The 15,041-nt window shown below is 37.6% G+C and overlaps 1 protein-coding gene across 3 annotated transcripts in view; it reads right to left on the bottom strand.

The window, feature by feature from the left end:
- CLSTN2 (calsyntenin 2) overlaps positions 1-15,041 on the bottom strand; it is a 224,559-nt gene that overhangs the window by 118,124 nt on the left and 91,394 nt on the right. The window contains exon 3 of one of the 3 annotated variants that reach the window (XM_086467855.1): positions 11,391-11,403. The exons of the other annotated variants lie outside the window; for them this stretch is intronic. The gene's annotated coding sequence lies outside the window, so the exon portion shown is untranslated. The remainder of the gene's footprint in view (positions 1-11,390; positions 11,404-15,041) is intronic. 3 annotated transcript variants of the gene reach the window in all.

Below are 15,041 nucleotides of genomic sequence, written 5' to 3'. Positions count from 1 at the left end.
AGAGAATCTCACAGGCTTTTTACCCTGATATTCTTCTGTCCTTGTCCTCTTTCATCACAGATCACAAAGCAGAGACATGCTTCTTATCCACTCCTTTTATCAGCCTCAGTAACACATCTCCTTATGTTCTTTGATGCAAATATCTTGCCCAGCCTGAGAGGACTCCATCTTTCCTCTTACAGTGTAAGGGCATATTACTTCTCCTTGCCTCCTACAAAAAACAACCAATCAAATCAATCCACATCGTTTCCTCCACTTGCCTCTTCATACCTTTTTCTAGCTACTTGGTAGCCCTGACAATTCAATGTGCTATTTCTTAAAGGTAAAAGTCTTTTAAAAATTCCACCCCATGCCCAGCATTTACTGAGATCTCCTGAACACAGTGCATTGGTGTCCATTTAAGGGTTTGGCCTGCAAGTCCTCAGGCAATGAATGTTTGAGAATCTTCAGGCTTGCAACAATAAAGACCTTTCCAGAATCTACACTCAACACACATTCAGGTTTCATAAACTTGTGAGACTTCCTCTCTTTCAGACTTTACTCCCGTACTAACTTCGTTTGCAACTGGACAAAAAACTACTCTTAGGCTGACAGGCAAAGACACAGACTGATTACAAAATCCTTTTTTCCTCAGGAGCACCAACGAAAGAAAATTGCAGGCATCTGCCAAAATGTAAGTTATAAGTATATTTATCAATAAAAGTATTTTTAGCTAAAATGTTAAATTAGCAGTTTAATAATACTCAGATAGAATTGACTGGTATATTTTACTTTTAAATGTAATACCATAGCTCCTTAATACCTATTGATGTTCTACAAGTTAAAACCAGACTCATTCTGATGTGCATTTTCTACTGCCTCAATACTGCTTAAAGATATAGAATTAATTTTAAATTGTTTTACTTTTCAGCTTAAAAGAAAGCATTGAAAATAAGAAGCTGGGAAACACATAGCACAATGTTTTGGCTTGTGAGCACATATATCCAAATTAAACCTGTAAGTAAACCTCAGGCAAGTATCTGACTTTGCATTAAACAATACTAAATATGATGTAAAATGTTATTTAAAATTTTTCTTTTAATAATGCATTAAGCAACATTAAAATAGTCATCAATAACCTCAACTATATTTTACAAAATACAAAGAGTGCTGAACACATTAAATCTGTGTTTGTACACCTAAAAGCTAAATACAAACTGAATATGTGGGGTTTGGTCTCAGCACAGTTTAAGGTATATATTTTGTAATGCCACACTGATTGTTCTAGGAGGCTAAGGGTAAAACACCCGAAGCCCAATTTTCAACTGAAGGAAACTTAGGTTTGGTGCAGCAGAGCCTGGGATATGATTGAGAGAGACAATATTTACAAAATGCCTGACAAAAGTTCTTTTCAGTTTTGGTTACTTATGAAATTTATTTTCCCTGGTGTTATAAAAGGATGTATCTGGCATTACTTTCATTTTTATGTCATGTCTGAAGGCTGCAAAATCCTTCTGGTTCAGCTGAAAACAAAACTCTACTAGCAAGTTACCATGAAAGAAAATTATGAAGGGACTCAATAAGTCATTCAACTAAAGTGGTTGTTTATTAAAAGGGCTTGTCACATATACTGCACGGTTAAAGACAGCCTTCCAGCTTCACAGCACAAACTGACTTCCAGTGCCTTCTGCAAATTCTTCATGCCTGTACATTGTACTTCTTCCCCTTTGGTTACTACCATTGCACTTACAATTTTAAGTAGCACTTTTGGGGGGAAAACGACAATTCAATTCTCACCCTACTTTGGAGCCAGGCTGCAAACAGATAAGGCTTCATAAGCCTATAAATTTACCACTTGCTCTTGTGTAAAAATGCAGCACCGTGTTAATCACACACCTGCTGGTGCCATTGCTCCTGCTGTTTTCATGACTGCTGCCTCTGATACTGCCAGCAACACAGTGGTATCAGCAGGAAAGCCGCTGATGGTGTGTAGATTCACTATTTAAAACACCCTTAGTTTTAGGCATCCTTTTCCGAAAGACAAACGCGCAGTTTGTGCACCAGAAAACACAGTAATGGTATCCCCAGCAAGATACAAAATTTAAGGCTAGGATATATTGTAACTATGGAGCAGAAAACTTGTTCTTACTGGTCATGTAGTATGCAAGTGTTCAGGATTAAATGAAACAGAAAAACACTGCTACAATCACACTGTACTCATGTGCAACTGAATAAAAAATATAGATGGGTGAAAAAAAGAAAAAGAGAAGTGCAGACACAAGTATGGTACATATAAGTGCTTTTACAGTATAGAAAGCAGCCATTTGACTTTATCTGGCCTTTCATCTTTATTTAGTGCGTAGAACTTCTACTTAAATTGTTATGAACTGCATGCAGTTCTCAACATTTTTTTTCAAATTTTCTTTAAAATGCCTCAAGTTTGCACATAGATAGTATATACAGTGGTTACACTGTAAAAACATTTAAAACATCTGGCTTAAGCCAGATATTTAAGTGTCAGACCTTGGTTTAAAATACCAATATTGCACAGGGAAAAAGAACCAATTTCAATAAACAAACAAACATAACACCACTTTCATTAGCCAGATGAAATTCATCCACGGGGGAAAGGAATGACTCATGAATAATTCCAATTTGATACTCACGATTAGAGATAGTTTTCTTCCTAGGTCACAGAAGGCACTTGAGATTTCTGGGCAAAGTAACCTTTATTACACAGCCTATTTCCTACGTACAGACAAGGGGAGAGCAGTAGACATTGTTCATCTTGACTTCAGGAAGGTTTTCAACACCGTCTCCCATAACATTCTCATTGACAGACTGATGAAGTACAGGCTGGATAAGTAGACAGTGAGGTGTACTAAAAACTGGCTGAACTGCTGAGGTTAAAGGCTTGTGATAAGCAGCATAAAGTACTCCTGGATGCCAGTCACTAGTAGAGTACCCAAGAGGTCAATATCGGGTCCAATGATGTTCAAAAATCTTCACTAATGACATAGATGACAGGACAGAGTGCACCCTCAGGAAGTTTGGCCGTGATACAAAACTGTGAGGAGTGGCTGATACACCAGAGGGTCATGTGGAGAAATGGGCTACGAAGAATCTCAGGAAGTTCAGCAAAGTCTTACCCTTGGGGAGCTCGAGCACACATTGAGGGCTGACTGGTTGGAAAGTAGCTTTGCAGACGAGGTCCTCTGGGTCCTGGTGAACATTAAATTGAACATGAGCCAGAAACGTGCCCTTGCAACAAAGAAGTTTGATAGAATACTGGACTCCATTAGGACTGCAGCAGGTTAAGAGAAGTGATCCTTCCCCTCTACTCATCCCTGGTGAAACACACCTGGAGCTCTGTGTTTGTCCTTGACTCCACAGTTCAAGAGAAACAGGGAGCAAGTCCAGGAAAGGACCACAAAGATGATTACGAGACTAGAGCACCTGGCATACAAGGAGAGGTTGAGAGAAATGGTTTTTCAGCCTGGAGAAGAGAAGGCTTGGGGAGAAGAAAGAGCCAGGCTTTTCTCAGGGATATCCAGGGGAAGGACAAGAGAAAATAGACACAAACTGAAATATAGGAAATTGCATTTAAACACACAACCTCTGTCCCCCTTTTTCACTGCGAGGGTGGTCAAACCCCAGAATAGCTGGCCCAGAAAGGTTGTGGAGTCTCCATTTTTGCAGCTGTTAAAAACTAAACTGGATGTGGCCCTGGCAACCTGCTCAAGCTGACCCTGCTCTGAGCAGGGGTTTGGACTAGATGACTTCTAGGAGTCCCTTCTAAACCTCAACCAGTCTGTGATTCCTTGAAACCTTCAAAACAGAGTCAGAATAGCAGGAATAAAGCAAGAGCTGGGCTTTAACACTCTCAACCATAACAGACTGCTCTATTATGACTTAAATTTTAAAAGCAAAAGAAAGTTAAAAGGACTTGTACACAAAACTTGCCTTTCTCTCAATGTCACAACAGGGTAGATCTTTTCTTTCAGTCTTGCTCTTTATTTAGGAGCTTTTTACTGTCTTTCTGCATTACAAACAAACCTTGTCCAGCCCCTTCAGTAAAGCATCTTTTCTTCTTCTCATTAACTTGTGTGTCTGCTTTCTGTTCTTATCAAAGCAGTACCTCGAAGTCCCCAGTCTTACTGCATGCCCTACCCTGTTCTCTCAACCTGCTCCAGGTACAGACATTCAGTTAAGACCAGAAGGATCTATTTGACCTAATGCACAGTAAAAAAAATGGCAAATAAATAGCCTCACTCTCTGCTCCCTACCAAAACACTTTTTAAAAAGAAGGCAACTTATGTTAACATACAGCAGGGATGAATAAACATCTCTCAAACTTACTGTTAGAGCAGCTTCTGTGGCTTACCAGCAGTTCACAATCCCTCTGCAGAACTTGGAAGTGAAGGGAATCAAGAGCTATATGGTGATACTGGAAAACTCCAATATGGTTAAAGGACAGGAAAAGGTCAAATCTAGCTCTTAATCTACTCAAAGCATTTTTTCCTTATGTTTTCAGAATAGGGATGAATACGATTCCTATAAAATGGTTCCTCTTAAAAAAAGCACATTTTCAGAAACCTTATACATACAAAAAGAGCCATAAGCCACATCATCTTTCAGCTTCTGATTGATGGATCTGTTGATGCAAAAGAACTGTATCCATCTATCTCAGTAGGAGACCTGACTCAAAATAATTTGTAAATTAACTATATATCTGCAGCAAATGTTGTGTCTTCAGAAGCGTCTACTGCTAAAAGAGTACACATCATCCTTGTCATTTTCCATTTTAAATCCCTGTAAGCAAATTCAAAACACACATCCTACAGATCTGTGGTAGACTGAAACCACATGAACTTGCAATATTTCCGTTAAAATCTCTGATATCAGGAGTCATTTAACGTTACATTTGTTAATATACTTAACTTGAAAGGAAATGATATCCTGATATCTGGCAGTGTGTTAATTAAACAGTTGACAGAGAAGCATATTCCTAAAATCCAGCATGTAAGATCATAATGTTAAAAATTATCACAGGATAAGTGCCTGTTAAGAATTACTCATAATGTATAGTGCTGATTTAGAGTGTCAGATTAAAGACTGCCCGTTTCCAGACTCCTCTGCCCCTCTTCCACAATGAAAGTTTATTCATAACTTTAGATTTAATGTTTGAACTCTGAGTTTGCTCAGCTTTATAATCAAGTTAGCTTAATTGATCACTCCATTCTCTTGGACCTAATTCCATCTCCCATCTGTTTCTGTTCAAAACTGGTTTTAGCATGTGATAAATGAAATACTTGAAGTGGTCACTTTAGACCTGGGATTCATCCTACATACACATTTGACTAATGTTTTGTATCAGTGAGAGGAAACATCTAAGCTTAGAAGAGGAATATTAAGACATGTTAAGAGGAATATTAAGACACGTAACAGACAGTGAGAACCATCAGAAGAGAAACAGTTTTTCAGGTATGGTGACAAGACTTGCCTCACTAACAGAATAGAAAAAAAAATAATTAAGAGGAAACCAGGAGAGAATAACACAGAGCTGAGCAAAGGAGTCAGAGAAAATAAATACTGCAGAGCTCCTTGGCAATGAGTGATGCATGCATGTTTAATAGCATGATTTCTTGGAAAGGCATTTAAGTAGGAAGTAAACCACATGCCTTCTTTGACTTGAAATATGACCAGACTGTATTACAATTTAGTATCCTATATAAAATATGTGGAACTAGATATTCTGAAACTGAGCAAAAAGTGTGACTATGTAGTGATTCAACGCATATTAAAACATCCCATTTCCCTAAAGAGACAAAAATATTTACTATTTTAAAGGATGTGTGGGAAGACAAAGGAACACCACATTATTAAGTGTCATGGGTTTTTTTTAATATTTACATTGGTATGTTACCAGCAGAATGGTCCCTTTCCAGTAGAATTACACCACCACCTGTTCATTTCAAACCAAGGTAAAGAATTTGATTTTGCCATTTTTGTATTTTTTGATGTAAAAAATAAGAAGGCAATTTTGTCAAATCTTATGAAAAAATGGATCTCAGGGAAGCAAAATTGCATGAAATAGCAAACAGTTTTGTGGGGAAAAACTTCAAAGAAACATTTTGAGCAGTTTCACACAGCTCTGATGAATACCATAATGAAAGAAAATGAAGCCAGGCACTACAGAATTGAGTTATTAAAAATCCGAAGGAAAGCATATATTGTCTTTTTGTTACTGCTCTCCAAGGAAGTAGAGCATTCATTTACTTGAAGAGGGGTATTAGAGATCCTACTTTTGGGAGTCAGAAGTCATTCAGGATGACACCGAAAAAGCATGTGTAAAACAAGTAAGATATCAGGCTGAGAAACAATATAAGTACCAGTATAATGATGTATTTCAAAGCACCCGGTTCAGCAGTGTGAACAACCGTGTATATGGAACAAGATATTGTATGTATCAATTTTGCAGTTGTGTCTCCTGGATCTCTGCAGAAAGGTTAAAATGTGGATTATGTGTTTTTTCAAACACACTTTGGGAAAAACACAGAGCCTGCTTTTACTTTTTTCAGTCAAAAATATGCTTAGAACATATTTTGCAAGAATATATTTTGAAGCGATTGCTGGATAACATTTAAAAAGCACAGCCTATACCGTTAAAGTTGCAGTATTGTTAAAAAATGCTTACTGTTAGATTTGAAATTGTTTAAAATTTAATGCTACTTCAGCTATACCACTGCTTCCTTATATGTAAAGTGTATAATTTAACATACATTTTAATATACTTTTTCTTTCTTGAAAGTGTCTGCCTTTGTTCCTCCTTTCTTTGCCTTTGGCATCTCTCTTTTGAAGTATTTCTTTTAGACACATTTCAGGGAACTTATTGTGCTAAATAATTAACATACACCATGCAAACTACTGTAAAAGAATTACACAGGTTTCAACTCTAATGTTACATACATTTTAATAATTTTTTCACCTTGTCGGTTAGTTTTGGTTAGTTACATCATGTCATATATTATTTCATGGTATGCAAATATTGTAGGGTGCCAGAAAATCAACCAGCTGCTCTAAGTTTTCAGTTTTATCCTCTACATCCTTTTATTGTGTACTATTTACAGTAAAACAATGACTTTCATCCATTTTTATTCTTCTATGCTACAAGGCACAGAGCCACAAATGGACTCTATCTTTCACTTGATACACTGCAAGTGTGTACACATGAGCCTGCTTTTCTCCTATTTACTGAGATTCAACATGGAGTACTGGTCTTCATGTTTTCAGCAACAGAAAAGGTGAGTCTGTATAACTGATTTTCTCTTAGCTTCTTTTTGGTGATTATAACCATTCCTTCACTATCTCACCTATAAGTTTACCTCTATTTTCAATAGTCCATATGAAAACCTCATATCAAAAGAATAGTGAGGTTATGCATCTTAGAAAGTGTCAGAACTGAGATAACAAATTTACTTTCTCATTTAAAGGCTCTTGGCACATACAGCGTCATGTCTGATTTACAGAGCAATGCTAATATTTGTTTCCACAGGTATTTAAAAAAAGTTCCTTGTTTCTGTCTACTCTTAGACATTAATATGTTTGTTAGGCTGTAAGTTTGAATGCTTTGCTACAGTTTCCTGATGGATAATCAGTATATACAGGGTGTTAAACACTTCTGCAAACGTAATCCAACAGATTCTTGTATGTGAAGTGATCAATGTAACTCATAAAGAGACACAGCTTCTCTCTGCGTTGAAATCTCAGTAAATTTCTGTTTGATTTTCTCTATCTTACGACACTGAAGCCTTTCACTACGATAATAGCATATAATTTCTTACCTTCAGGAGGAAGAACAACAAGCTTACTCCTGATGAGAAGTACAGATGGATAGACAAATAGTTACATAGATAAATCATTGGGATCAAGGGCTCTAAGGAGAAACTGTCTGAAGCACTGCTTGTGTATGCACTGAGCAACAGATCCAGCCTCTGTGCTTACCTTACAGAAATGGCCAGCTACCCTTTCTTTACAACAGTGCTAGCATTTACTTAGCTACCCATTTCAGAAACTCACTCTCAAGACCTTAACATCTTTTCTGTTTATGCTGCTAATAATGAACACCATAATCAGTGTCTGAGGGCAGAGCACAGTTAATCAAACTTTATTCACCATAGCCGAGAAACACTGTTGGCAAAGACTTTCAGGTGCTGGATCCAGGCTGAATACTCCTGATGAATGAAGGTACTAAGGTGCAATTGTCTCATAGATTATGTCTTAAGATACTGCAGAAATGTCTCTCAATTTCAAGGCCTAATTTAGTTTTGCTGTTTACAACTATACTGTGAAGACAGTTTGCTTATCTGTAAGACTACTGTAATAAAAAATAACAGTGATAACTCCTTCTTTCACTTGGACTGTTTGTGCGGGAAGCTATTTCTATCAGTACACACTGTATTTTTGTGAGATATGCAATATCTTCATGAAGCAAGACATGGCTTAATGAAACGTATCTCTGTATGTACGTATTGCATTGGTCTGTGTTATACATAGAGATCCCCGAGGAAGCACAGTATTAAAGATGAAGCTTCACTGTGTGTAATAACTGGCCAGAGCCATCAGTTTGTCCCTTCACTACTGCACCTGCCATCTGTTCATTTCTTCTTTCCTAGTGAAGGACTTGCATTTGACGGCTGCAGCCAGCTCTGGCTATGACAGTCTGCAAACTGAAACTTTCATGAGATCAAACCTCCACACATGGGGAGAGCCCCTCTAGGTTGTACTTCTCTTGAATACATATACTTATGAGCCATGACTGCTGCAAAGTCCCTTATCACTTCAGCAAATGGTGAGGCAGCAGCAAAAAGGCAGCTTTCCCTCACACTCATGAATAGCTTGTTAAATATTCATCAGTCTCTTCCAGACTTTTGAGAAGGGAGAATCAATTACAGAAACAAAAGCAAATCATTACAATGAGTGCTGGTCTGCTTTCTGGATTCAAAGCCCCGCAGTGTGGTGGGCCAAACTATGCTCTACTTAATCATCTCCTTTTCAGTGCAGTGTGAATACAAGGCATATCTGACTTTTTCATGCACAGAAAAAGTCTCTAGCTTGCTTTAAGTGGTACTTCAAACATCAGTCAGCTGACCTGTCAGGAACATGGATCAAGTGCTATCCAGACTAAACTTAGTAATGTCAGGAATATCTGCTGCCAGCAAAACACCTTGTGTTCTATATCCTACCATCCTGTTATTCAAGCGTCATTTTATAAGACATGACAGTTTTCAACCAAGCAAGGCTGATTCAACAACAGTTAACTTAAGCAAATACTGCAGATAAGACAATCCTGTAGTAAATAATCATATAGAAGAACGTTCTCCAGTCAACAGGAACGAACTTACAAATAATTGCTCATTACGGTGTATAACCCAGGATCTCTCCCCCCTTTTTCTGTTTCAACAAATTCTTACATGAGAACGTGACACTTTGGTTCCTGCTTTAGCACATAAATATCTTACAGTACATCTCTGCTCAATATCACCTGCTGTTGATCCACTGTATTCTGCATGTTCACCCGTCATTTAATTTCAATTACCTTTTTAATGGCCTCTCTATGCAGAAAGAGGAAATTACACTGTATGAAAAGAAAACAAAAAGCCTACTTGAACATAAATAATTATTTAATGAAGAAAGAAAAAAGCATAACCAGCAGTAACAAAAGCAGCTCTAGACAGTCTTGCTTAGTAGACGCAGGAGAAAACAAACTAGATTTTCTGAAGAGTTATTATGCCTTCACTTCATTTAGCACTGGAGAACCATCCACAATAAATGACAGCAATAAAAAACAGAGAAGGGAGCAAGCTACTTTACCACTGAGTAAATAAACCAAACAACTCCCTGATTTAATTTACTAAAAAACATAGGGAACTATAAATTCTATATACGAAATACTGAGTTGAGGCAAGATGTAATCTCTTGCTCCCAGGATTCCTATCAGCAGTACAGAATTTCAAGTTAAGTCCCTCTCCATAATGTTTAATGTGGCCACATTCGAATTCCTTGGCCAACACATAACGGTGTGGAGGAAAAATGTTACTAGCTCTACAAGCCCTGTGCAGTATTAAAGGAGAAATAACTTTCTCCCATCAACGTCCAAGAGTTACATCTTGCATTTTCCAGGTCTAGTAGCTGACCTATTCTTATAGCCAAACACTACCTTCAGCTGCTTGGATCCACCTTACTACGAATGTCCATTCTCAAATAAAACCCTTTGTATCCCTTTAGTAACTACAGCAAAATCTGTCAGTTGAGTTAACAGATTTACAAATTTTTTATCTTAAGTAAGAATTAAAAGTATATCCAAAAAGTGATGAGTAAACCATCTTTTTGATTGGAGTATCAAATGGACAGACAGTGCAGCAATTGATTCAGTCAGCAATATCTTGCCTTGACACTTTTGAAGAGATCCTACTTGAAACCAGAGTGAGAAGGTAACACTGTCTCACACAGCAGGATAGAAGGATATTACAGGATTGATCATAGAATCATAGAACGGGTTGGTGACCTGGTTTGGGCTAAACTAGAACTAATTCTGTTTTAGTGCTTTAACTTTTCAGCTAAGTCTCTTCTAATTAACTGCACTTTCTGAAACAGCAGCATGTTTTTCCAGACAGCAACTGCTTCTAGCAGTGATAAGGCCTGATGTTTATAGTTCGTACCAAGGAATGGTATGCAGAAAGGCCCTTGCTTATACTTGCTCCTATAGTGACCAAGGTCACTGCTAAATCTTGTACTCCATATTGGGGTGCCATAAGTAAAAAAGGTCACAATCACATAAAAGGTCGCACCTGCAGGGAGGAGCGAACCAGACAGGGGACCCAAAACTGACCAACCGAGTATTCCATCCCATATATGTCGTACTCAGTATAAAGCTGAGAGATCAGGAGGGTCAATCTCTCTTCTTTGATGGCCGACATCTGAGGAGGACTCTGTCTGTTCTTCTGTCATCGATCCCGATCCGTGCATCCCTGAATCCAGTGCCTGACTCCAGCTCCTGCATCCCGTCCCTGTCTGCTGCCGAGTCCAGCCTGAGACTGCCCCAATGCCAGCCCTGCAGCATGGTGGTGATGTATTGTCATCGGGGTGGGAAAGTTTGGTTCGGTATTGGTTTTGTATCTATTTGTGTACATTTGTACATATTGTATATATTTAATTATTTCCTTATTATTATCTTTTCTTCTATTGTTATTGTTTCATTAAAGCTGTTTTAGTTTTCTTTTCCAAACCGTAAAGTCTCTCTCTCATATTCTCTCTGCTTTTCCCTTCTGGGAGGGGAGAGGGGTCAATAGAGAGTGTCTGTCATTTGTTAGTGGCCAGCCCAGACTCAACCCGTGACAGCTGGAAGGGACCTTTAAAGGTCACCTAGTCCAACCCTCCTGCAGTGAGCAAGGACATCTTTAGCTGGATGAGGTTGCTCAGAGCCCTGTCCAACCTGACTTTGTATCTTTCCAGCGACGGGGCTTCTACCACCTCTCTGGGCAGCCCGTGCCAGTGTTTCACCACCCTCATTGTAAAAAATTTCTTCCTTATATCTAGTCTGAATCTGCCCTCTTTTAGTTTAAAACCATTACTCCGTGTCCTATTACAGACGCCCTGCTAAAAAGATTGCCCCCTTTAAGTACTGAAAGGCTACAATAAGGTCTCCCCTGAGCCTTCTCTTCTCCAGGCTGAACAACCCCAATGATCGAGTGAATGAAAGAGGAGGAAAAGGCAAGTACTGATATCTGAATGCAAATGCCATAATCTCAATAGGGTACTGAGTAAAACCTGTGTTAGCAAAACAATGGAGACTCTGAAGGGATAAAACAAAATTAATCCAGCTGTGGTGCCACCAACATGTTGTGGTTATTTTCTGAACAACCCCTCTATCAACAAAGTGCTTTTCATGGTCTTAGAATAGATGTAAAAAGGGACTCTTTTTTTATGACAGCAGGGGCAGATAAACTAAAAAGTGAACTGTTTGTTAACACAGCTTCTTTCATATCCACCATGGCTTTGGATAATATTTCACAATTTTAGACATATTTTGCCTTTGTGCAATATATTCCTATAAATGCAGTAGACTGTCCTCAATGGGCATGGGTCCTTGATCTCATTACTTGTTAGTGATGGTATAGGTGTAACCTGAGCCAAGATTAAGCCCTGAGGTAATGACACACATCGAGCTATGCTGGTTTTCCACACTTGCTTTATTCCGTGTGCCTTTCACTGACATTCTAAAGTGGATGGTTCTCTTGGGACAAAGTCCTCTTGCTGGTGACGTAAATGGGGGCAACATTAGGCCAAAAAAAGAGAGGAAAGAATGGAAGCAAGAGAGGATCAATGACCAGCTCATGCTCTACCACTGTGTGGTGTGTGTTTAAACACCGTAACTTAGACTCTTGTAGGTAAATGCAACAGACAGACTGACAAATACACATTTACAGAAAATTGCATGATCAGTTGAGTTGGGGAGGCAGCATTTGCAGCTCTTGGTTAAAAACTTAGTACTTTGAAACCTTAAACTTAGAAGACAGACATCATACATAAAATACTGTCCGAACAAGACAAATTACACAGACAAAAAGCACATAAAAAGCTATTAGAATAATAAAACCCCAACATTCTTCGTGTATTCCAAGAGTTTAAAAGACACTGAAAACTCCAGTAAAGTAAAAATCAAGCCTCCTGCGTACTACTGCAGCACAGCATGTATTTCTAAATCTGAGGTTGCGAGCTGTATCCAGTGTTACTCTGCAGGTGAAAAATTAAGCTTAGAAAGATAACAACATTAGAGTGGCAGTACCAGCTATATTTAAGGCCATATTATATTTAAAAGTACATTATATGGAGAGTGGTTTTGCTGTGAATACTGACTGCTGGGGAGACAAAGTTACAAGGCTTAGTACCTATTATGTTGTAAAATTTCCCCTGCAAGTGTATAGATTCTTACCTAAACCCTATCTTTTTAAGCCCTGATCAAGCAAGTATTTCACACAAGTTTTAGCTCATATATGTAAGTAATCCCACAATTGCCATTCATTTGCAAGGAGAACGCAAATAACACTAGGTTTTCTTTCCTTGAAAATACATTCTTTTAAAGCTCTAAATAAAACAAAATCTCAACCTATCTCTCTACACAAAGTAACCCTGACACAATTTCCAAGTATGTATAAATATTATTTCCAGCTATTTTTCATGTGGTATCTAAAGTCAAACCATTAATCCCCTTGGTACAACAGACAATCGTGTTAAAAAAAGTTAAGGTTTGAACTCTAAGATCTCATATTTTCTACAATGCTAAAACTATGTCTGAAAATATGGCAAGTTTCCAAACTAAGCTAAAAGAATAAAATATACTTTAAGAGAAACGTATCAGGTATATAAATCAGTGATTCATTTCCCCTGAAATATGCAGAAGACTCAAAAGAGCAGGAAATGAGTACACTGACTAGCACACTTTGTTAGTGAATGAAGCTATATTTTCTTATTTACATTCTCTAGTTAATACTAAAATATTAACTTGCATTCTGTGAATTTCTACTGGTATAATTACTATGTAATAATCACTGAATCTTTGAGCAAAATTGTAAAATGAATATTCCTTAGTCATACAGATACAGAATGAAAGTCTCTTTCTATGGGAATTTTCCTACAATTACTTCTGAATCTTTCTTCCTCCTAAATGTCTGAGAAAAACATAGACTGAAGTACTCCTGAAAGATATATCCTTACCAAAACTATAAATTATATCCAAGAAGATGAAAACGTAACAGTGTTGTTATGTTTATTTTACACTTCAGTTCATCAGTAATTTAGGTACTCAAATTCTTCCATCAGTGTCAAAAACTAAATAAACCAACTTTAGTCAGTTTAATTGACCTCCCTCATGCATTCCCAATGAAAGAAAGGAAAAGATCGAAATGTCTGTGGCAGCAGTTAAGAAGCAGAGGCCCATTTCTAGGTGCTTAACCCCAAGGACTGTGATGTTCTAAGTGATACACAGCTAACTGTTCCAGGAAGGTACTAATTAATACTTTGTATTAACTTTTGAGGATAAGCTTATGGTACATCTAGATATACACAGTATGTGGGGAGGTGAATGCAAACACTCTCGGTGTGGTACACCAATCAATAGCATCCAACTCCCTATCTGATGGCTGGCTGTTAGAACACAAGACCATTCTGCATATACACAAGAGAGTAAACATCACTGCCAACATCTCTGAACTTAAAATTATGGAAGTTCTGCTTTTAACAGGGAGGTTTATTGCAAGAACCCTACTGCTGCTTTATATTTTCAGAGAACAGCAATTAAAGGTTAGCAATTACCTCTCTTTCAGAAACACACAAATATGTACAAATTACACATACTGACCACATAGCTTTTTGTGATCTGGGATGATAAATGAATGACAGCAAAGATTGCTAAGCATGATGTGCACAAATCAGGACAAATATAAAATGATTAACAGCCAAATTAGGGACGTACGCAAGTTTAGAAGTTCTGAATATAATCCTACATATAAATCCAGTAACTCTTTCATAGCATGCTGGTATATCATTTGATAAAACCACTCTGAAAGCACTTTTCTTTCTTACTAGATGCTTATATGTGCAGAAGAGGACAAAACCGGACAGTATTTTTCCATCTCTACTGCCTTCATATTATTTTTACACATCCTCACTATAACTACACTTACAAGACAATGGATTTTTACAGACCAATTCACAGACACCCTGAAACTCTTCAATTATTTACACTATCAAAGAAGTGACCTTAAACTGTATTCCCACAGTGAAACACTTAGGTATTTTATAAAGTCTATATATGCATATCCACTAAAGTGTCTCTGGTAACAAAGAAATAAATCCGTAAAAAGAACAAGATAAAAGAAAGAAAGAAAAAACCCAACTAATTGTTTTTAATAGCATTACACTTTAGATTTAAATCCTCAGTGTAAGGAAATTAATGGGAAAGACTGACACTGTTGCTCCAGATTACGTCACTGAATAATGTC

The sequence above is a fragment of the Leptosomus discolor genome, chromosome 7, assembly GCF_034619465.1.
Source record: "Leptosomus discolor isolate bLepDis1 chromosome 7, bLepDis1.hap2, whole genome shotgun sequence".
In the NCBI taxonomy this organism is placed as follows: domain Eukaryota; kingdom Metazoa; phylum Chordata; class Aves; order Leptosomiformes; family Leptosomidae; genus Leptosomus; species Leptosomus discolor.
Note: the sequence above shows the minus strand (reverse complement) of the source record. Positions and strands in the feature narration are given on the sequence as shown.